The 22,151-nt window shown below is 41.4% G+C and overlaps 1 protein-coding gene across 1 annotated transcript in view; it reads right to left on the minus strand.

Moving 5' to 3' along the window:
* Positions 1–20,541, minus strand: part of CTDSPL2 (CTD small phosphatase like 2) — a 74,458-nt gene extending 53,917 nt beyond the window's left edge. The window contains exon 1 of the mRNA XM_074966663.1: positions 20,353–20,541. The gene's annotated coding sequence lies outside the window, so the exon portion shown is untranslated. The remainder of the gene's footprint in view (positions 1–20,352) is intronic.
* Between the last annotated feature and the right edge of the window lie 1,610 nt (positions 20,542–22,151).

Here is a 22,151-nt window from a genome sequence, read left to right on the forward strand (position 1 = left end):
GTAAAGGGTTGGAATGGAAGAAGGAAGGTATCTTTATACTATACTCATCTGTGCTCAAGTCTTAGAGTTGTAGACTGGCATTTTCCCACACTGCCCCATCCATGCATCTCTAACAATGTTCTCAAAGAGAAGAAGGTAATTCAGTCTCAGTAATCCCTCTACTGAGACTATTCATAAAGATGTCAATTACTGCCATTTATGATGTGGACACTTGTCTGTGATCAACTCACTTTATATAGAGCAGTGAACTGCTCTAATGACAACTTTCTGTTACTATTAACTTAGTCTAGATTTGAACCTGTGACCCTAGAAGTGAAAAGCTCAATATTCCATTAACAATCACCTCAGCTAAACAGATCTCATTGATAAGAAACTTTGTCAATGTTACTTTTAAAAGATTTGGGACAAACAGTAACACAAAAGCCAGACTCAGAGATACAGAAATTTAATTAGAGTAAAAGTTATCTTTCAATTCATTTTAGATGAATCATCCTGGTCAGATCACATCAGCAAGTTTCATTGTTGTGAGGTGACCCAAGTTTTAAAAATTAAAAACTCAAAGACTCACTCGTTGGACTGCTGAAGTATTCATAACTATCATATATCAACTCCACATGTCACAATAACTTTCTGCCTTCTTTAGAAAGATTATATCTTTGACTAGGAATGAAGAGGGTTTGTTTGTAATTAGCACCTGTTCACAGATTCTACATTTAGATTATTCCTCTGATCTAAAAATGATAAACTTCCATGCACTCGCTGGCCCTTGCTTTGCCTACCTATGTAGTTTTGTTTGCAAAGTTGGAGTTACAAATTTCTTCACTAATAATGCATGATCTCCCAGCCTAGATAGCCCAAAAAATGAAATGCTGCTCTTAGTTTATTATTTTTCCATACAAAAGTCTTCTCCCTGTAACAAATGATGCACACTCACCTTGATCATCTTAAATCAATCAGTCCTTCAGCCCTCGTATAGATTGCGCCGATCACAACACGTCTTCCATTCTTCTTGTATCCTGGCCTTCCTTCTCCATGTGCAGCCATGTCTTTTCATAATAAAATCTTCCCATCTCTTTGGAGGTCGGCCGAGTGGTCGTTTCAGGTCCTGTGGGTACCACTCAGCAACAGCTGCAGTCCATCGATTGTCAGTGAGCCTTGCTATATGCCCAGCCCATTGCATTTTACTATGCCTGCTCTCAACAACGACGTCCTCCACTCCACTCTGCTGTCTGATCACTTCATTGGGGACTTGGTCGCGGATTGAAATTCCCAGCATTCTTCTTTCCATCGTCCTCTCCATGAGTCGCTGCTCCTCCATCTTGATCAGCGCCCATGTTTCGCTGCCGTACAACATTGCTGGCAGTACTGTTGAGTTGAAGAGGACATCCTTGATAGAATTGAATGCACACCAACCTGCTTTCTTTCTTCTCAAGAGATCACCTTCCTGATCGTGGAGCATGTTAATTTCTTGGCCCAAACAGACATATGGCTCAACTTCTTCTATTTGTTCTCCCTTGATTGTTATTTGGGCTTTTGGCAAGGTATCAAACCACATAAATTTCGTTTTGGAGTGGTTAATTTTCAGCCCGAGTTGGCTGCTTTTTGTGTTGACTTCTCGCAGCATTTTCTGTAGTTTGATAGTATTTGATAGTATGATGCACACTAAAATGATAAAAAGTAAGTCTTTGTATTTTGACTCAGACGATCCCCAGTGGAGACAAGTTGAGGTTGAATCTATCTTAAAATAGTTAACATATATCAAAATTGGCTGACAGTCTCAAATAGCAGAAAGAACATATAATTTGCAGTCTTATGTAGGCTGGGAGACCATATGTTATAAATGAAGAAATTTGCACCTCCAACTTCTGCACCATAAACAAAACAAAACTATATAGGCAAAGCAAGGGCCAGTGCATGGAAATGTATGATTTTTAGAACAGAAGAATAATCTAAAAGTAGGATGTCTGAACAGTGGTGGATCTTTCTGAAAGTCAAACGTTCTGGATTAGATGACCAGAATGCTCTATTTTAAATGAGTGAATTATAAATTCCACTAAAACCTACACTATTCCTGTTGTGTTTGTGGAATGAACCAGCTTTAGACACATTAGAGACACTGGACATTTAATTCATGCTGTAAGGCATGTAGAGGCCTATTTTTGGAAGTCTTGTTACAATCCTGGTGTAGACCAGGTTGCTAAACACTTCCTGAACATATCTAACTGGCTGTCATGGAAAACTATGACCTCACATAATAATTTTGTTAGTACTTTTGAACTGTTCATGTCCTCATGAATGTTAGTAAAATAAAATAAAATAAAAATAAAAAAGCTCAGAAATATAGGAAATTCTAGAGGTTCTTCTTGTCAACAGCTATGGTTGTTCATAGGGATTTTTTTTTTAAATAAGCTGTTATCAGCTTCCACTCTGTGCTGTAATGTATAATGTTATCCTTGACATATTTCAAAAGCAGTATCAAAGCAAAACAAAAACCTAGCATTATATGGTTATGCAGATTCTAAGGACTTAGGGTTGGGTACCACAGTCACCTTATTGAATTTCTTCTGCAGAATATGTAAATGACACCTGAATTCTCTAGAGGGGCTGCGTTAGAGGAAGCAGACAAGCTATAAAATATAGAAAAAGCACTGCTTTTATCATCTCCTGTGCCTGTCTTAAAGTCAATGACATCTTAGAATCAGAAACATCTTGAAGATATGTATGGATCTCCATGAACAACTCTCTTTCCTAAAGAAGAGGTGTGAGAAAGTCTTAAAGGCAAGCTCAGATATGCCAGTTGTACTTGGAAAACACGTTTATTTAAAGATGTTAGGAAGTTAAACTGTGTTGTGGTGAGAAGACTATGGAATAGCCCTCCTATATTTGTGGTGGAAAGGTCATATGCACTGCAATACTGGGGCAAATAAGAGAGCCTTGTTTGCTTGAGTTTCATCAGGAAAATTTTTTTACTCCCATTTACCTTTATCTTCCCACAGCATTAGAGACACAGCCACATATTACATATGACTTTGTCATGTGTGTTATCTATCTTTTAGAAAGCTTACGACAAATGATATGAAGGATCTGTTACCTTGGCTCCAACAGCAATATACCCTCTCCTTGTAGAATGAGACTCCTTTAGAGTAAATAAAGAACAATTTTATTGTTTCCCTACAGAAACACCTGAACTTTAGGTTTGGGTAAAAAAAAGAAAGAGAGAATTGGGTTCCTCCAAAATCCTGAAAAAACTACTTAGCATAAAAAAAAGCCTTTCTCCATAGCACAATTGGGCTGGAGGTATAAAAACCCTTACAGAGGGAAATCTAATCCAGTCTGTAGGAAGAGAAGAAGGGCACAATGTATCCAAACTCCTGTACATACTGTTCTTTGATTATCTCCAATAGAACGTACAATTAAATAGTTCCCTAATTGTTCCATAGCTGGAAACACAAAAATATAATTACATAATCTTTAAGGTAAGAAGGATTTTTAAGTGTGAGAGTATTGAGGAAATGCACATCATTAACATCCTTGAAATTACAAGTTTCAAAACATCAGTAACACACACCCACAGCTTCATTTTTATTCTATTGCCTTGTTGCAAAAAAAAATATATTACCACCACAAATATTTTAAACTACTTTTAATTATTCTCTTCCTCCATTTGGGACTATTCAGAATGTTCCTTTTGTACAAATTTTCTGCTAAAGGAAATGAAGTCAATCAACCTCACTGTGAAAAACCCCCAAGATACTACCACATTCAAATTTTCTTATTTTATAGTTAAAATTTGAGTTTTTTTCAATATCAATTATTGACACCATATATTCAATATTTGTATATATTTCCAACACATATTTATGCGGATATAAATCTATTCTTCCTCTGATCAAATTTGGTCCATTTTTTATTTCTCCCTGAAGAGCTGCATTATTGTCAATTTCATACAGGGAGATCCAAAGTGACTTGCTAATATATGTGTGCACACAAAAAATTGTGTTAATGGATCATTAAGGATGCCCAGTTAAAAAATGTGAAAAGTATTTTTTCTCCAAGAGTTAAGGTTCTAACAGCTATATTAACTTTTCAGTGCTGCTTTATACTGTTTATTTTAATATATATTTAGACATAACAGTAAAACACTGAAGAGACATGGTGAACTCCAAATTTAGTCAGTTTCAGATGAGTCCCCTAGCCAATTTTTGTGATTTAGCAACCTTATTTTCCTATTTTGTTAAATGTTTTTTCCTCCCCGTGATTGTGTGACAATCTATTCAGAAAGGGTAAAACTGACTATGTGGGGGAACAGGTTGTAGCTGTAAGACGTGTTTGGGTGCTACTAAAGTATAAATACTAAATAATGATTAAATGAATTATCACAAAGATTTCCCAAGTGCACTAAGAAAAAATGAAAAAAAATAACAATTCTCTACACTAAAGTCTGTCTTCAGCTACATCAGTATGATCCCACTGTTCTCAAATTCTGCCCTGAGCGGCACTTAAATTGATTCAATCTAATTGGCTCCAGTTTATTCTACCAATGATGACTCTGCCATGTTAACAGGTGTAAAATGCATCCGATGAAGTGAGCTGTAGCTCATGGAAGCTCATGCTCAAATAAATTGGTTAGTCTCTAAGGTGCCACAAGTACTCCTTTTCTTTTTGTAGTGACATTGTATTTTTGCACTATAAAAGTAAGCAGAGGTGACTCAAAATAAAGAGGAACCAGATCTGTTGAGGAAGAAGATGCCATTTTTATGTTGTCATTTTTCAGGGTACAACAACAAAAAACATCACAAGTTGCCATTTATTCACCCCCCACACACACACTGTTCCTCACACGTTCTTGTCAACTGCTGGAAATGGCCCACCTTGATTATCACTACAAAAGGTTCCCCCCCACAACCACCCCCACTCTCCTGCTGGTAATAGCTCACTTTATCTGATCACTCTTGTTACAGTTTCAGAGTAACAGCCGTGTTAGTCTGTATTCGCAAAAAGAAAAGGAGTACTTGTGGCACCTTAGAGACTAACCAATTTATTTGAGCATAAGCTTTCGTGAGCTACAGCTCACTTCATCGGATGCAATATGTCTTCTGCAGTTTCCACAGTATGCATCCGATGAAGTGAGCTGTAGCTCAAGAAAGCTTATGCTCAAATAAATTGGTTAGTCTCTAAAGTGCCACAAGTACTCCTTTTCTTGTTACAGTGTGTATGGTAACACCCATTGTTTCATGTTCTCTATGTATATAAATCTCCCCACTGTATTTTCCACTGCATGCATCCGATGAAGTGAGCTGCAGCTCATGAAAACTTATGCTCAAATAAATTTGTTAGTCTCTAAGGTGCCACAAGTACTCCTTTTCTTTTTTGAAGTTTAAAAAGTTCCTCAGAAAGGAGGTGCTAGAGAATTATTAAATATTACTATTATTAAATCTATACAACACAGACACATTCTCAAGTGCTGAAAATGTAAACAAGTTGGTATTTTAGTGTGGTGTGTAACTTGAGATTTTTTAGTTAACATTTATGATAGACCTGCAAGACTAAGGGCTTGTCTACACTGGCACTTTACAGCGCTGCAACTTTCTCGCTCGGGGCGTGAAAAAACACAACCCCTGAGCACTGCAAGTTTCAGCACTGTAACATGTCAGTATAGACAGTACACCAGCGCTGGGAGCCGAGCTCCCAGTACTGGTACCTACACCCCTCGTGGAGGTGGGTTTTTTTTAGAGCAGTGGGAGAGCTCTTTCCCAGCCCTGTGCCGCGACTACACAAGCCATGTTAAAACACCTCCACGGCAGCACTTTAACATTGCATCTTTTAGGGCTTGTCTACACTGGCAAACAGTACTTGTGAATTTATGTGGTTCTTGGATTTTTCAAATCCTTCCCTGCTGTGGAGGCAGCCCCCCTGGGAGGGGGGAAGAGATGGAATGCCTTGTGTCTCTCATCAGCAACCCCTCCAGCTGTTACTCCTGAGGGAATTCTGCACCAAAAAATTAAAAATTCTGCACATCATATTTTAATATTCTGCATATTTTATTTGTCAAAATAATGTAATATAATCACGCTGGTTTCAATTATTAGGTAATGTATTCAATTATTAGGCAATTTATTTAAACTACAATACAATGGATGAAGAATGGGAGGGGGGAGCATTGGAGGAAATCCCCAAGCCCCCTTGCCTAATAGTAATGTAGCTAGGTTTGACTCTTTATTTCTAGTTATTAGTCAACAAATATCTGCATCCATATGCACCGTGTTACTTCATAGGCAACTGGAGAACAAGTGAGGGCTGGGGAATCAAACTCACAATTTATATCGACTACTGACCATCTCCAGAAAGATCAGTAGCAAACAGTTCATGGAGTACATTCTGATGAGAAATTTTTTCAGTCCAAAAATTTAGACCAGTTCTAATCACTAAAGCACCATAAGCATCTATAAGGCCATACTGTCCTTTACACCACTCTGGCCGTGTAAAGGACCTTTAAAACTTTTACACCTGTTTTATGCTCCTGGGAGAATTCACAAAGACAATGGGAACAATTCACTAAGCAGGCAGGCTGCTACATTCTGCTCTGCCTGAGGGGACAGCCTGCGCCACACCTACTTCCTCAGACACACTCCGAAGCCCTGCTCCTCATAGAATCATAGAATATCAGGGTTGGAAGGGACCTCAGGAGGTCATCTCCTCCAACCCCCTGCTCAAAGCAGGACCAATCCCCAAGTAAATCATCCCAGCCAGGGCTTTGTCAAGCCTGACCTTAAAAACTTCAAAGGAAGGAGATTCCACCACCTCCCTAGGTAACGCTTCACCATCCTCCTAGTGAAAAAGATTTTCCTAATATCCAACCTAAACCTCCCCCACTGCAACTTGAGACCATTACTCCTCTGCTACCACTGAGAACAGTCTAGATCCATCCTCTTTGGAACCCCCTTTCAGGGAGTTGAAAGCAGCTATCAAATCCCCCCTCATTCTTCTCTTCCACAGACTAAACAATCCCAGTTCCCTCCATGATAAGCGTTCCGCAATAGTGAGCAAGAGGGACAGAGTGCCTCTCTCTCTCATACACGCCTGCCCACCCCTTCACACACCCCAGCTGGTGATTTACATCTCTATTGGCTGCTCCGGGCACCCGAACCAACCTGCCTGTGATGCCAGGGAGGGGCGCATGACTGCTCTTGCAGCTTTCATAGAATCATAGAATCATAGAATATCAGGGTTGGAAGGGACCCCAGAAGGTCATCTAGTCCAACCCCCTGCTCGAAGCAGGACCAATTCCCAGTTAAATCATCCCAGCCAGGGCTTTGTCAAGCCTGACCTTAAAAACCTCTAAGGAAGGAGATTCTACCACCTCCCTAGGTAACGCATTCCAGTGTTTCACCACCCTCTTAGTGAAAAAGTTTTTCCTAATATCCAATCTAAACCTCCCCCATTGCAACTTGAGACCATTACTCCTCGTTCTGTCATCTGCTACCATTGAGAACAGTCTAGAGCCATCCTCTTTCTTTTGCTCCCCCATCAGAAGTCATTTTTCTGCAGGGAAGCAAAGAAATCTGTGGGGAACATGAATTCTGGGCATGTACAGTGATGCAGAATTCCCCCAGGAGTAAGCAGCTGTTTAGGGAATAATGATGCCAGGCTCCAAAGGGATTCTAGTCTAGTCCTCCTTGACTATTAGGATGATTGCAGTGATAGAGTGATTTATATAAAAGTAAGAGATACAACTGTTTGGGGGAATCCTCTGGATTCTAATACGGATGTGAATAATCGTTATCTTCCTTTCCCCACACCCATAACAAAAAATAACCTTTATCATCTCATATTTTCAAGTTTCATCCAATTCATTATTTTCCATCCTTATACACAGTTGTATACAATATACTGATGTATATATATTCATATGGCACTACAAAACTGTAGAGGTAAAACTGACCTGCAAGGATCAAAAATGGGCTTGTATTCTTTGTTGTTTATGACATTTAAAGGAGATCTTGCTGTTAGTAACTTGTGGGTTTGGTGGGGAGGTGGGGGGGTTTGGTGCGGGGAAGGGTGAATTGGGGAGGCTTTCTAATTTTTATATTAGAAATTCAGGTCTTCTCTAACATAGGAGACTTTACAGCAATTAGAAAGCTAGAGAAATTTTGATATCATAAGAAACAAGAGACCAAGAAGTGAGCATATAAGACAGGAAAGGATAGTCACACTGTTTAAAATGCCAGACTTTTTTGTTCATTTTTGTTAACTATTAACTTCACTGCCTAACAAATACTTGGAACAAAAGGTAGTCATCACCTCTACCTCTTCAATTAAGGTGAGAGCTCACAATAAACATCCTGGGGAATTCTTAAGAAGCTCACCAGCAAAACCAGGCAAGACCATTCTTGAAATTCTTAATATTTCTCATGTAAATAAGAGGAACACCTCCTTTCACCCAAACACTTCTTTCAGGCCCTTCTTCACTATACATCATGACTGAAGGGGGGGGCGAGGGGGAAGGAAAAAAAAAAAGAAAAAAAAAGCATAAGGAATTTTCTATACAGGGCCACTCAAGAAAATGAATCCAATTGATATTAAAGGTATGAATTTAAAGTAGATAAGTTAAACTGCTTTAAACCTCTGTGTAGATACTCTTATTCAGAATTAAAGTGGCCTTAATTCAGTTTAGCTTAATTCAACTTAATTAATTCTGAATAAGAGTATCCACACAGGGATTTAATGTGGTCTAACTACCACTTTGAAAGTTAATTCAGATTAACTTTACTGAGGCTATGCCTGAATTGCCCTGCAGTTCGGACCACTGCAGGTATGAACAGCAAAGCGCATCAACATGTTTAATGTTTTAATGTGAACTAGGAACCTTTTGGTTTCTGCAGGCAGTGTCCAGACAGGGGAGCTTCAGTGCAGTACTTTGGTGCACACTGCTGCTGACAGCCCCATAGTCCAAACTGCAAGGCAGCACAGACAAGCCCTGCATGTAGGACAAGCCCACATATACAAGTCCGTAAGTGTTAAATCAGTTTTGAAGAATGTTAGACATTAATTTCTAGCTTCCTTATGTCCTGTACACAGTGGGCTTGGAACCAAATTTGGAAATAATGCTTGAACAAAGTTCAACACAACTGACTTCTAACATTTTAGTTGGCTAATGTGGACAAGTTAAGGATGTTTTTTTAAAAAGTGCATTCTAGCCTAGGCACAGTTTGTTTTAAACATTTAACACAATTTGTCCCAACTCATAATTACTGACAAAAACCTGTTGAGAAGCCATTTTAACTATACCATGCTTTAACACTTTCCCCAAGCTCTGTTCCTGGCCATAAGGCTCACTCATGGTGTAAGTGTCACAAATGTGGACCCTTTTTAGCAAGATAGTTACCCACCAATAGCAAGCTCAGAAATCCCAATTATTTATTTAAAAAACACCCTTATTTTCAAATACTTATAATTTTTAACAGGTAGGCAGAGTAGCAGGTAGCATCAGAGACAACAATGATAGAACACTCCTCCAAAACATGTTTTTAAAAGTCAGAGATTGAGGGAAAACAGATTGAAGAATGCATTAATCAATTCTGCAGAGCTTTGATTGAGACCTCATGCGCCTTTTGAATATCACACAGGGTGGATTTGATTTAAATCAAATTGATTAAAATAATTATTGAAATCATTAGTCAGGAAGACTCGATTTAATCATGGATTTCTACATAAAAGTGCATTCTGGAATATGCTGCTCAAACAGTTTCACTTTTGTTTCTACTGCCTGTCCCTCCCTTCTCACATTTATCTCCAGACTGCTTCTCCTTGCCCAGCTCTATTCCGCCACCAACAATCTTCTATTCACAGAATATCACAGAATATTAGGGTTGGAAGGGACCTCAGGAGGTCATCTATCCAACCCCCTGCTCAAAGTAGGACCAATCCCCAATTTTTGCCCCAGATCCCTAAATGGCCCCCTCAAGGATTGAATTTACAATGCTCAAACCATTGAGCTATCCCTCCCCCCCAGTGGTTCCATTTACTCCTGTAGGCAAGTTTGAGTGTACCCTTATCACCACAGTTCATTTCCCTTATTATTTCCACTAGGAGCTTATCAGGATCTGGCTAGGTTGGTGACCCCACCACGGCTCCAGAGACACTATGACTGCCAGCTCATGCAAATGCACCTATTCATTGAACTTTTTGAAACTTTGCACTTTTAGAGAGAGGTGAGGGATTCACTCTGTGTACACAAATTTGCAGAGGGACGATAGGGTTGAGGTCTGCTATTTCTCACCTCTATATATTATTTATTTATTTTAAAACATTTTTGCTGTTAACAAGCATGTTATCTCTGGGGACACAAATCCACAGTTTGAGAACCGCAAAACTAAGCATCTCTGATGGTATCTTCTGAGCACTGAGTCCCATTGGGTAGATAGAAAGATTAACCTAAATAATCTATACAGAAGCCCCTGAAACCCCATAAGACTGGGTCCCTAACCCATGAACTACTGAAACTCATTTACAAAACTTTTCTTAAACATTACATGAATATATTGTCTCATACTATACAATTAGAATTTATAATCCCGATTCCATGATGAGATATCTTTGAGTTACAATGTATCTTAATAAAAACTATCTTTAGATCGGTTTTTTCCTCAAAAAGCATTTTATCAAAAAAAATCCGATTTAAATTAAAAAAAATCAGATGTTTTTGATTTAAAAAAAAACACACATTGATTTTTATCCACCCTGATATCAAATTAAGATGTCACTAATTCTGAACTTCAGAGGGAGTGTCCCAGTCAGTCACTGTAGTTTTTAATTTGTACTCTGAATCTGAAAATAGGAAAATACCATTTCAGTTGTTCCACTTTGTGTTAAGGAAATGTGACACTGGGTGCAGAATCATCAAAATCTTTTCCTACAACCCCCCAACTATTATTATTTCATTTTTATTGTGGGAATTTCACAGAATGATCAAATCATTCATGTGGAAGAGTGCTTTCCTGACTGAAAGCAGCCACAGAAGCATGAGACCAACTGGTTTTACAGTATCTACACACCTTTTCTGCATACAAAAGCTGTACTACTTCAGCGGTTCTCAAACTTCATTGCACCCCTTCTGACAACAAAAATTACTACACGACCCCAAGAAGGGGGACCAAAGCCTGAGCCCAAGCCCAAGCACTGCTGCCCCAGCAGGGGTGGAGGGGGGATGGGAGTCCCAAACCAGAGTCTGAGGGCTTCATCCCCAAATGTCGGGACTGTAACCTGAGCCCTGCTACTCAGGGTTGAAGCCGAAGTCTGAGCCCCACCACCCAGGGCTAAAGCCTTCAGGCTTCAGCTTCAGTCCCGGGCAGTGGGGCTCAGGCTTTAGCTTCAGCCCTCGGCCTGCGCAAGTCTAAGGCCAGCCCTGGTGACCCCATTAAAACAGGGCCACGACCCACTTTGGGGGCCCAACCCACAGTTTGAGAACCGCTGTACTAACTTAACTATACTGGTATAGTTAAAACAGTGCAACTGACCACAGTACGGGTGCTGTTATGCCGGTATAACAGTGATTATACTGCTATAACTAACTATACAGCAAGGTGAATAAGCTATACCAGTCTATTTGTGTCCTTACTAGGGGTTGTACAGTATAATTATTTTGGTAAAAAAATAATCAAACCCCTAATTGAAATAGTTATGCCAGTACAAAATTTCTGTGTAGCTGAGGCCAGTTTCAAATTACCCCTACCACTGGAAAAGTGTGAATATGCAGGAGCACACTTTGTCACACCTCCATCTCTAAAGTTGCTGCCACCTGAAACAAAAAGGAGAAGAAAGAAATATATGGAGAGAGAGGCTGCAAGAGCACTCTATTTGGAATATCTTTTTAACTTGAAAAGTAGGAAACCATCTATGACAGACCTCTATTTCCTGATCTCAAGCCACTTTACAGTTTGGAACCCTACTTCATGCACTGGTCCAGGACACATTTATATTGTTTATCAATCTTTGAAGGTGAACATTATGGTATGTTTTTTGAAAACCTAAGTGCAGTAAATCAACTGAATTTTCCTATCAAGCAGAAATACCTCTAAATAACTCCAAAAGTTTGGTTAGCAGGATACCCCTAAACTCAAGTAACTTTTTGACACTTGTTTTAAACAATGGAATCATGTTTGCCACTTTCAAATTCTCAGAATTTTCTTCCAAACTTACTGATCTTTTAAGAATGTCCACTAAAAATGTCAAGGTTCAAAGAACTTCCTGGCTCACTTCCTTTAACAATCATGGGCACTGTCTTGATGGGCTAACAGGGTGTTTTTCAACCATGTTTAAACTAAATCAGTTTAAAAAAGTATAATTGCTTTGTCTTTATTAGTTTTAAAAGGTGTTAACTAGACTGAATTAAGTAATTCAATCTAATGTCATACCTTTAAATCTAGTCTAGACAAGGTCTGTAAATACATTTAACTTTTTAATAGCTATTTCTGTTATCTATATATTACCTTTATCTACTGTAACTTCCTGTCTGCTGTTTCCAGAAAACTGATCTCTGACTTATGGCCTCAGGCAGTCCTAATAATCCTTTTCCTCACAGAAGCAATGTAACTCTTTCACAACTATGCTTTTTTAATTATTCTGATAGAAGCTCTCATTTTCAAAATGTATAAACAAAGTGTGTACCTATACATACACGCACTACAAGCATGTGCACATTGCTCCAAACAGCCAGAATACCACAGTTTGGGCTGGTCCTTTAAGGGAGATGGGCCCAGCCCCACAGGTGATGGATTTGGGCTTGAGCCAGTGGTTGGGTCAGATGAGCAGGCACCTCATTAATAGCCCAAGGGCAGCCCTTCCTATAAAAGGGCACCTGCTGCCTTAGAGGTGAGGAGACTAAGGGCTAGAAGAGGCTGAACAGAGCTGTCATCTAATGCACTGAGCTATAAGGGTAAAAAGGAGAGAACTGGAAGGAATCCAGAGGGGACCCAGGGAAGAAGCTCTTCCCTACCAGCCAGCAGGAAAGCTGGAGCTATGTGGAGGGAGGGGGAGGAGCAAAACCCTTCAGATGGAATGAAGGGGCAAAAGAGATTACAAAACCCTGAGAAGAAGGCTGGGACATTCTAGTTTTAACTGTTTCATGTTAGTAAACCAGATTATCAAGAGGAGACTACTTCAAAACCACCAGCAGTAGCAGTTTATGGAAGGAGATACACTGAAGGCAGCAGAAGTGTTGAACAATAGATGAGGTAAGAATCTATTACACAGGGTAATTAAACAAATTTAGGCCAGATTTTAAGAAATATTCAGCACCTGCAATTATCATGTAGTTCTATTGTAGCTGCAGATATCTAGACAAGAATTTACAAATGTGATATTAGACTGAGTAACCTACCTCAATCTAGCTAATGCTTTCTGAACATAGTTTAAGTCTAAGCAACTGAATTTTAGCATATGGTTGTTAAAGCTTTAACTTGGTCAGCATAGCTCACCCTAAGAACTGCTTAGCCCTAACCTGAGATAGGTAACTACATAATATTACACCTTTAAAGTCTAGCCTCTTAAGTCTAAGTTTGGCCTTGTGTACTTGCCTGCCTTCCACTACTTGCATATTCCACAAAGTCCAAATGTGTTGCAGATCACCAGCTTGACCACGTCACACTCACCACAAAAAAGCAATAAATATTGGAGCCTACCTATGAAGTAAAGGCAATCCTAAATTTATTTAGAAATTCCTATCATTCTTTTTTAAAATTAATTTTGTACCCCAGCTTTTGGGATGAGATGAGTAGCAGCAGCATGCATCCTGGGGCATCACATCAAACAGGAGCTGGTAATTCTGCAAAGTGAAACTCACTGACCTGAAAAAAGCCACTTTTTTTTAAATGAGGTGAAGGCTTGTTTAATCATGGGAGAGGCATCTCACTAAATAATTTTATACCTGATTAAACTATATGAAGGCAAAATAAATATTGCAAATTCAAAACTGGAAAAAAAAGGAAACAAAACATGTATGCTTGTACCAATATTTTCTCACCTATGTCCTCCATGATTATGGAGATGCCTGGTGGTAACTCCATAGTTACTACGCACAGTAAAATGGGCTTAAAATGAGGCATAAATTCCTGTTTACCTAAAGGCAGGTGGAAGAACAGTGTTAAATTTCCCGAAGTTAGTTTTTATGCTTTCTTTGTATCTTGCTTGATTTCTCCAACTTTTAACAGGAAGTCTGAATGTGAGCTCTGAAAGAAATTTTCTATGGCCTACATTTTCATAGTTGACCAACACTGTCTGCCTACACAAAACTTAGGCCATGTCTACACTCCTACATTAGGTCAACCTATGTAGGTGTCTCAGGAGTGTGAAAAAGTCACACCCTGAGTGACATAGTTAAATTGTATCAGAGGGGTAGCTGTTAGTCTATAAGGTGCCATAGGACTCTTTTCCACTTTTACAGATCCAGACTAACAGACATATTGGAGCATGAGCTTTTGTGCATGAATACCCACTTTGTCAGATGCACGTCCAAGTGGGTATTCACCCACAAGCTTATGCTCCAATACATCTGTTAGCCTATAAGGTGCCACAGGACTCTTTGCTGCTTTTATAGTTAAATTGACCTAACCCCAGGTATAGACTGCCCTAGGTTAATGGACTATTTTTTCCATTGATCTAGCTACTGCCTCTCAGGCAGGTGGATTAACTAAATCAATTGGAGAACCTCTCCCATTGCTCTGGTATGTGTCTACACTTAAGTGCTACAGCTGGGCCGCTGTAGCATTTCAAGTGTAGACAAGCCCTTAGACAGTGGATCCCACTTAGATAGTGGATCCCGCTTAGATCTGCTGCAACACGTAGGGGGTTCTTTAAGCATTGTATTTAATGTTAGTTTTAGCAAGCCTGGTTGATGGGGGCTGGGTTCTCATAAAACCAGCTGTCAGGAGCTACACTCATTAGATTTTCCACTACAATAGAAGGAATCACATGCAGCTGCTAGTAAAGAGAATATTCTTCAGCACCAGCTATACTTCTGCATCACACAGGTTTGCCCATAGATCTTAATGCTTTATAAACTACGATAAATAATTTTACTGATCAGGAAACTGAATCACAGACGTAATGATTTGTTCAGGGTCACACAGCAGGTCATTCGCAGAGCTGGGAATACACCAGCCTCCTGACACTCAAGAGTGTCACTGGGCCATCCTATCTGAAATGTCCCCCTCTTCCCTCCCCAAATCTCCTTCCCTAGACAACCAGGTAAAACCAAAGCCACTTACAATATTTTACACATGACTAAGGGCTTGTTTACACAGGGACACTCAAAGCTAATCAGAATTAACTTAAAGTTTGAATTTAAAGTGGATTAGTTAAACAACAAGCTCCTGTGAAGGTGCAGTCTTTCAGAATTAGAGGTCGGTCTTCAGCTTATTTTAATTTCCTAAACCAAATTAAGGTCACTTTAATTCTGAATAAGAGCATCCACATAGGGGTTTATGTGGTTTAACTAATTCACTTTAAATTCATACCTTCAATTAATCTGGATATATCTTTTCTGAATGGCCCTGTGTAGGCAAACCCTAAGAGCCTTGGTTGAACTAATCCCTGAAACTGACTTTATGGAAATCACTTAACATAAAATGAAATATGCCAACAATTGAAAATCCACCAATCCCATTTTTTAAGTGATCACAGTAGGGATCCATGAAGTCTATGGATCGTCTCTTAATTTTTCAATAGTAGTTGAAAAATTAAGACCTTCACCTAGAAATGTAAAACTGATACTAATAAATCCACTTTATATTTTAAAGTAGTGGCAATGTAGACAGTTTAACACAACCATACATCAACAGATTTGTTTCCAAATAGCTTGATCTATGAAAAGCAAAACTAAAAAAATACAAATCAATACAACATTACTCTGCAACAGGCATTACATTTTAGCATATAACAACCTACAATATTAAGAATGTTTTACAGGGCTTGACATTTTGAATGCCAAAGGCAATGTGAACCAGAATTCTACTTTACTGACCAAGCTTATAGGGAGAATTTACTATTCCACTGGAGAATCAGAGAAGGATTCCCCCAACAAAAAATTCCATCCTTAAGTATAACTTACTATGAATTTGATTGGGAGAGTGTGAAATAGTAAAGAAAAGCTCCTTCTAATGACTGGTAATGCAAAGTGATACTACATGAAGGAACAGAATTTGATTCAGGCTTAGTCCTTCTCTTCCTGGGACAGTAAAAGCTGGGAGCATCAGTGTCTGATCCATTCGTGCATCACAACAGCACTTTGTCAACAGGAATGCTCCTAAGACAAAGCAAGGAAGGAGTGGAATCAAGAGGGAAGAAAACTTGGCAGCCTGAATTAAAGTCCTGTTCTCACATCAATGCAGTCCATAAACAGTGTGAGATACTCACTGGCTGGCCAGGGGAGGCTGGGCTAAAATAGTAAGCACACCAGTTGGCAGCAAGGGGGACAGGGACCAGGAGTTCCAAGAATGAACAGACTGGAAGTTAGGGAAATAGCCAACAAAAAATCCATGAGTACATGTTACTTCACTTCTGAAAGTTCCAGTTTGTCTTCTAGTAACAAACAGTACACAATTCTGTCCAATCCAAATGACAAGAAACAGAAGTCTCTTAAATCTGTGTTTGAAAGAATAGAAATGGTAAAAATCAGCCCAGCAAAGGATATAGCTTCTAGACAGAATTTGGCTCTTCACTCAACATGGAGTCAAGAGCTAAAAGTTCTTTAGATTCAGAACACCTGTCCCTCTTCGGGGAAGAAATCATTATTTTATACTTAAGAAACCTCTCCAAGTGACTCCTCAGGGTAGCTTTAGTTTGGCTCTAGAGGAGGTCATGTCCAGTGGTCTTCAGCTAGATGAAGGGTCACTGCTACATGGGGTTCTCAAGGATGGTAAAACAGAAGAGACCAGAAAACTATTTTAAGCAGTCTGTGTATATGGGCACAGCAGACAATCTGTCCGTGAATGTCGTAAACAATCCAAAGAAACCATTACCATCTGCTCATAAATACATTGTTAATAAATATATACTCAATTACTCTAAACTAAAACTTAAATGAAGTTAACATACATTTCAACTCTTCAACCTATTTATTTTGGGATTCTCTTCTCCACCTCTTCAAAAATTCTGATTAAAAATAGTTACTATTCAAAATTAACACTCAAATTTTGAGTCAAACAAGAGCAAACGGTTACATTTTTGCTGTCGCCCCATGTGTAAGCCGTGCCTGTTACAGCCCTACTGCAAAGAATCTCCTAACAGTGATTTATTTTATTTATAAATAAATCATGCTTCATTACCTACCAGTTACAATAGGACAGGCCTCAGTCTCAATTTCAGTTTTAATTTTGTATTTCCTTGCTTTTATTAGTGTCACAATTTCACTAACTGGTGTCAAGAAAAGAAATAAGCACTTATATGAATCATGAAAAAGACTGCTACTGACAAACACAGTAAAATTAAGGGTGCTAAATGGCTGAAGAGTATAATGTAATTAAAAAGGAAACAAAGAACACCACTCAGCTTGGCTATTCCAAAAATAAGTTTTGTCATTATGTCATTCTTTTGATGAACAAAGTAAGACTTTTTTCACAGTAACTTGTTAGTGCCATCTTTCCCTCCAGCTTTAAATTTACACCCTATTGAAGTAAAGTTACCTTTAGGTTACTGAAATGCATGGACATTTACAAAATAATATCCTCAACTTCTATAATACCCTTAACAAGAGATCCCCAATAACTTTACAAACATTAAAACTCTGAAAACCTGTGTGGGGCAGGAAAGGGATATCTAAAGACAAATCCCAGAAATGCAGTCATATTTGAGACGGTACAGGGTAATGATTAGGAACTTTATTCTGTACCCCTGATGTCAGTGAGAAGACAATCAAGTCTTGACCAGAATGCCACACAATACTTTAGGAAAGTGAAGAATGCTTTACACAGTGTAAGTATCCTGGCAGGAATAACAGAATTTAGAGAGGCGAAATGTAATTACCTGAATTTGTCCAGAACCCTGGGGCACGCACCCCTAATTCTTACAAAAAGTGCCATGACATCTTTAAAGTCTACAAATGGGCAAGACGTGTGCAAAACCAAAACTAAGTAAAACAAAATAGCTTCACCAAAATCATATCACTTCCTAGGACAAATAACATCTGAGAAAATATAATATACCCATTAGACAGAAATAAAAGTAGTGGTGTTCTCTTGTGCTCACAGCATGTAAGAATTAAGGTTCCAGGATTTTATTTTTGCCACTGTCAAACATTCAGTGTGTAACTTTGACAAATTTCAGAGTAGCAGCCGTGTTAGTCTGTATTCACAAAAAGAAAAGGAGTACTTGTGGCACCTTAGAGACTAACATTTATTTGAGCATAAGCTTTAGTGAGCTACAAAGCTTATGCTCAAATAAATGTTAGTCTCTAAGATGCCACAAGTACTCCTTTTTTTCTTTGTGTAACTTTGAGTAAGTCATAACCTCTCTCTACCTCAGTTCAGCCATGTGTAAAATAGGTACAATATAACTACCTTACCTCAGTGTGTCATGACACTTTAATAATAATACATTTTATATAGGTCTTTTCATCTTCACAGCCCTTCACAAACATGAACTAATCAATCCTCACAACACCTCTGTGAGGTATTATTATTCCCATTTTACTGATGAGAAAACCAGAAAAGAGGTTAAGTGACTTGCCTGAGGCAACAGAGCAATAATTAATAAAGTGCTTTGAGATCCTCTCATAGACCACAGCACTATAAGAGTGAAAAGTACTGTCGTCATCAAAAAAGGAAAGAACCAGGCATATGCAGCATTGTGATCCTCATATTTATTTTTCATTTAAAAAATAATACTATGTGAAGTTGTGAAACCAAATATTCTAATAAAACAGAGTGAGACAGGTACTGAACTACATCCCCCAAAATCATCATTATGAAAGGGAACAAACACATCCAGCACTGCACTCTTTGCTATTATGATAAAAGGAGTGATAGCCGGTTCTGACATAGAGCCTACCAAAATTGTTGCAAAAATGACCATTGTGCCCATTCTGTGATGCAGTCCCAAGTATTATTGTAAAATGAGCAACAGGCAAACCCACTGCTGCACTCCCCAACATTATAGAAGTGAGCAACTAACACATTCAGTGCAGCAGTGTATTCCCAATATTATGATACAACTCAGTGATGGGGACATCTTATGCAGTGGTCCCCAATATTATCATAGTGAGACAGACACGTCCACTGTGGCAGTTCCCCAATTAATTACTGTAAAAGGCTACAGGGCTGTCTACCACTCCAATAATATTACTGTAGTCAGTTACAGGAATGTCCAGTGATGCTCTCCCCAATATTATTCCTTTAACAGTCAGCAACAAGCACATCCAAGGTTATGTTCCCCATTATTATTACCAATAGACAGAGCAACAAGCCTATCTGGCACTACTCACCCCATTCCTACTATTGTTAGAGTCAAGGGTAGGGACAGCTGGCACTGCGCTCCCCAATATCACTGCAATAAGAGTCAGTGACAGGCATGCACAGGCACAGTGTTCCCCAGCATCATTATTCAGTCCAGGACAGGCTCATCCCATACTAGGGTGCTATTACTTTCAGCGTTAGCCCACAGCCATGTCCAGTGCTTCACTCCCCAATATAATTGCTACAAGAGTCAGCAACAGGCAGGTCCTGTGTTGCACTCCCCACACTTCCCCGTGTGTGTGCGCGTGTTTGTGTGTAACATGGACTCAGATGCAGCCAGCAGAGCTACGCCCCCTAAACAAACCCAACTTGGGATGCACACAAGCCAGCAGCAGCAGCAGGGGGGTACCCCCCACTGGACACCCAGGCAGCCTACCGAGTCAGAGCATTAACCATACACACCGTCCCCCCAGAACAACCGGGGGCAGCCCGGAGGTGGGGGAGCAGCTTGGGGGAGGCATCTGGGATTCTAGGCGGAGTCGTCTCACCATAGGCCTAGGCCTGAAGGGGGAGGCTTGGGGTGTCAGGGGGGAGGTGACAGTCCCCCAGCACCCTCCCCCAGCACAGGGGGGTTCGGGGGGGAGGCTGGGGCCCCTCTCCGGAGGGGGGTGCACTGAGTGGCCTCTGAGGTGGGGAGGGAGGGCGACCAGGGAAGCGGTGTCTCCTCACGCCCGGGGCAGAGGAGCCCCCGACGGGGAAGGGTTTACACGGGGTGGGGGAGCCCGCTAGTAAGGGGGGGGCAAGGCCCGGAGGGGGGGCTCCTCCAGGGCCACTTTGGGAGTGAGCCCCTTGGCTCCCCCCGATCCCGGGCGGGACCCCGCGCTGGCTGGGAGGGGGTGTCAGCTACCTGTGGGTGCGGGGTGCCGAGGAGGAGGCGGGCCCCGGTATCCGGGGCCCCGGCGGCCAGGCCGGGCGGACGCCGCTGTGTTTACACCGCCGCCGGGGCTCCGCAGCCGCTCAGCAGCCAGTCGCCATTTCCCGCCTACCGACCTGCTACACCGCACGGAGGGACCCGGATGGGAGAGGGGCCGCCGCGCAGGCGCAGCCCTGCCGGGGGCGGGGGTCGGGACGGTGCCGGGGAGGAGCGGGGCCTCGCGCGGGGGGCAACGCCGAGGGGAGCGGGCGGCTGAGGCGGAGCGGCCGACACCGGGAGGGGCTGTCAGTGGGCGGTCGGGGGGGGGCTCAGGCTGGGAAGGGGGTTGTGGGGCGCCTCATGCTGGGGGGCTGTCCGTGGGGCGAGAGCTGTGGGGGGGGTTGCCTCACACTGGGGGGGGCTCTGAGTGGGGGTTGCCTCACACTGGGGGGGGCGCCTCACAGTGAGAGGGGGCTCTGAGTGGGGGCGTTGCCTCACACTGGGAGGGGACTGCCAGTGGGGGGGCACCTAACAGTGAGAGGAGGCTGGGGGGGGCGCGGCTCACACTGGGAGGGGACTGCCAGTGGGGGGGCACCTAACAGTGAGAGGAGGCTGGGGGGGGCGCGGCTCACACTGGGAGGGGGCTGTCAGTGGGGGGGCACCTCATACTGGCAGAAGAGGGTTGTGAGTAGCGGGGGGCACTTCACACTGGAGGGGGAGGCAGGCCTGGGTGAGCACTGCTTTACGCTATAGTGTGAGAGGGGCCCATAATCCGGCACTGTGAGGAGGCAGTGGGTTCAGATACCCTTGTGATTGGTATGGGATAAATAGATGGACAGACATATTCGAGAGACACGGTGGGTGAGCTAGTATCTTTTATTGAACCAATTTCTGTGGGTGAAAGAAACTTTCAAGCTTACACGGAGCTCTTCTTCGGGTCTGGTCTGGTCAGCAAGACGTGAAGAAGAGCTCTGTGTGAACTTGAAAGCTTCTCCCTCACCCACAGAAGTTGGTCCAATAAAAGATATTGCCTCACCACCTTGTTTCTGTAATATTCTGGGACCAATGTGGCTATAGCAACACTGATAGACAGCCTTTTCCCCAGTTTTTCCCATGGGTGAAATGCAGTTGGCAGTGCTAGTACGGACAGGCACAGTCAGGGCAGGAGTCTGGCCTACTGCTGACAGCAGCAGTAAGCAACGCAGTAAGATGCAGAGCCCTGTCCTGACTTTGTCCTCACCCATAACTATTTCACATTTGGGGACAATGTATACCTGCAAATCAGCGGCACTGCTATTGGGTACCCGCATGGCCCCACAGTATGCCAACATTTTTATGGCTGACTTAGAACAGCGCTTCCTCAGCTCTCGTGCCCTAACGCCCCTACTCTACTTGCACTATATTGATGACATCTTCATCATCTGGACCCATGGCAAAGAAGCCCTTGAGGAATTCCACCATGATTTCAACAATTTCCATCCCACCATCAACCTCAGCCTGGACCAGTCCACATAAGAGATCCACTTCCTGGACACTACAGTGCTAATAAGTGATGGTCACATAAACACCACTCTACACCAGAAACCTACTGACGGCTATACTTACCTACCTGCCTCCAGCTTTCATCCACACCACATGATCCATTGTCTACAGCCAAGCTCTAAGATACAACCGCATTTGCTCCAACCCCTCAGGCAGAGACAAACACCTACAAGAGCTCTATCAAGCGTTCTTACAACAGTGGTAATGAGAGTGATCCATTTCAAACAGTTGACAAGAAGGTGTGAGTAACA

Source organism: Natator depressus, chromosome 10 (genome assembly GCF_965152275.1).
Source record: "Natator depressus isolate rNatDep1 chromosome 10, rNatDep2.hap1, whole genome shotgun sequence".
Classification (NCBI taxonomy): domain Eukaryota; kingdom Metazoa; phylum Chordata; order Testudines; family Cheloniidae; genus Natator; species Natator depressus.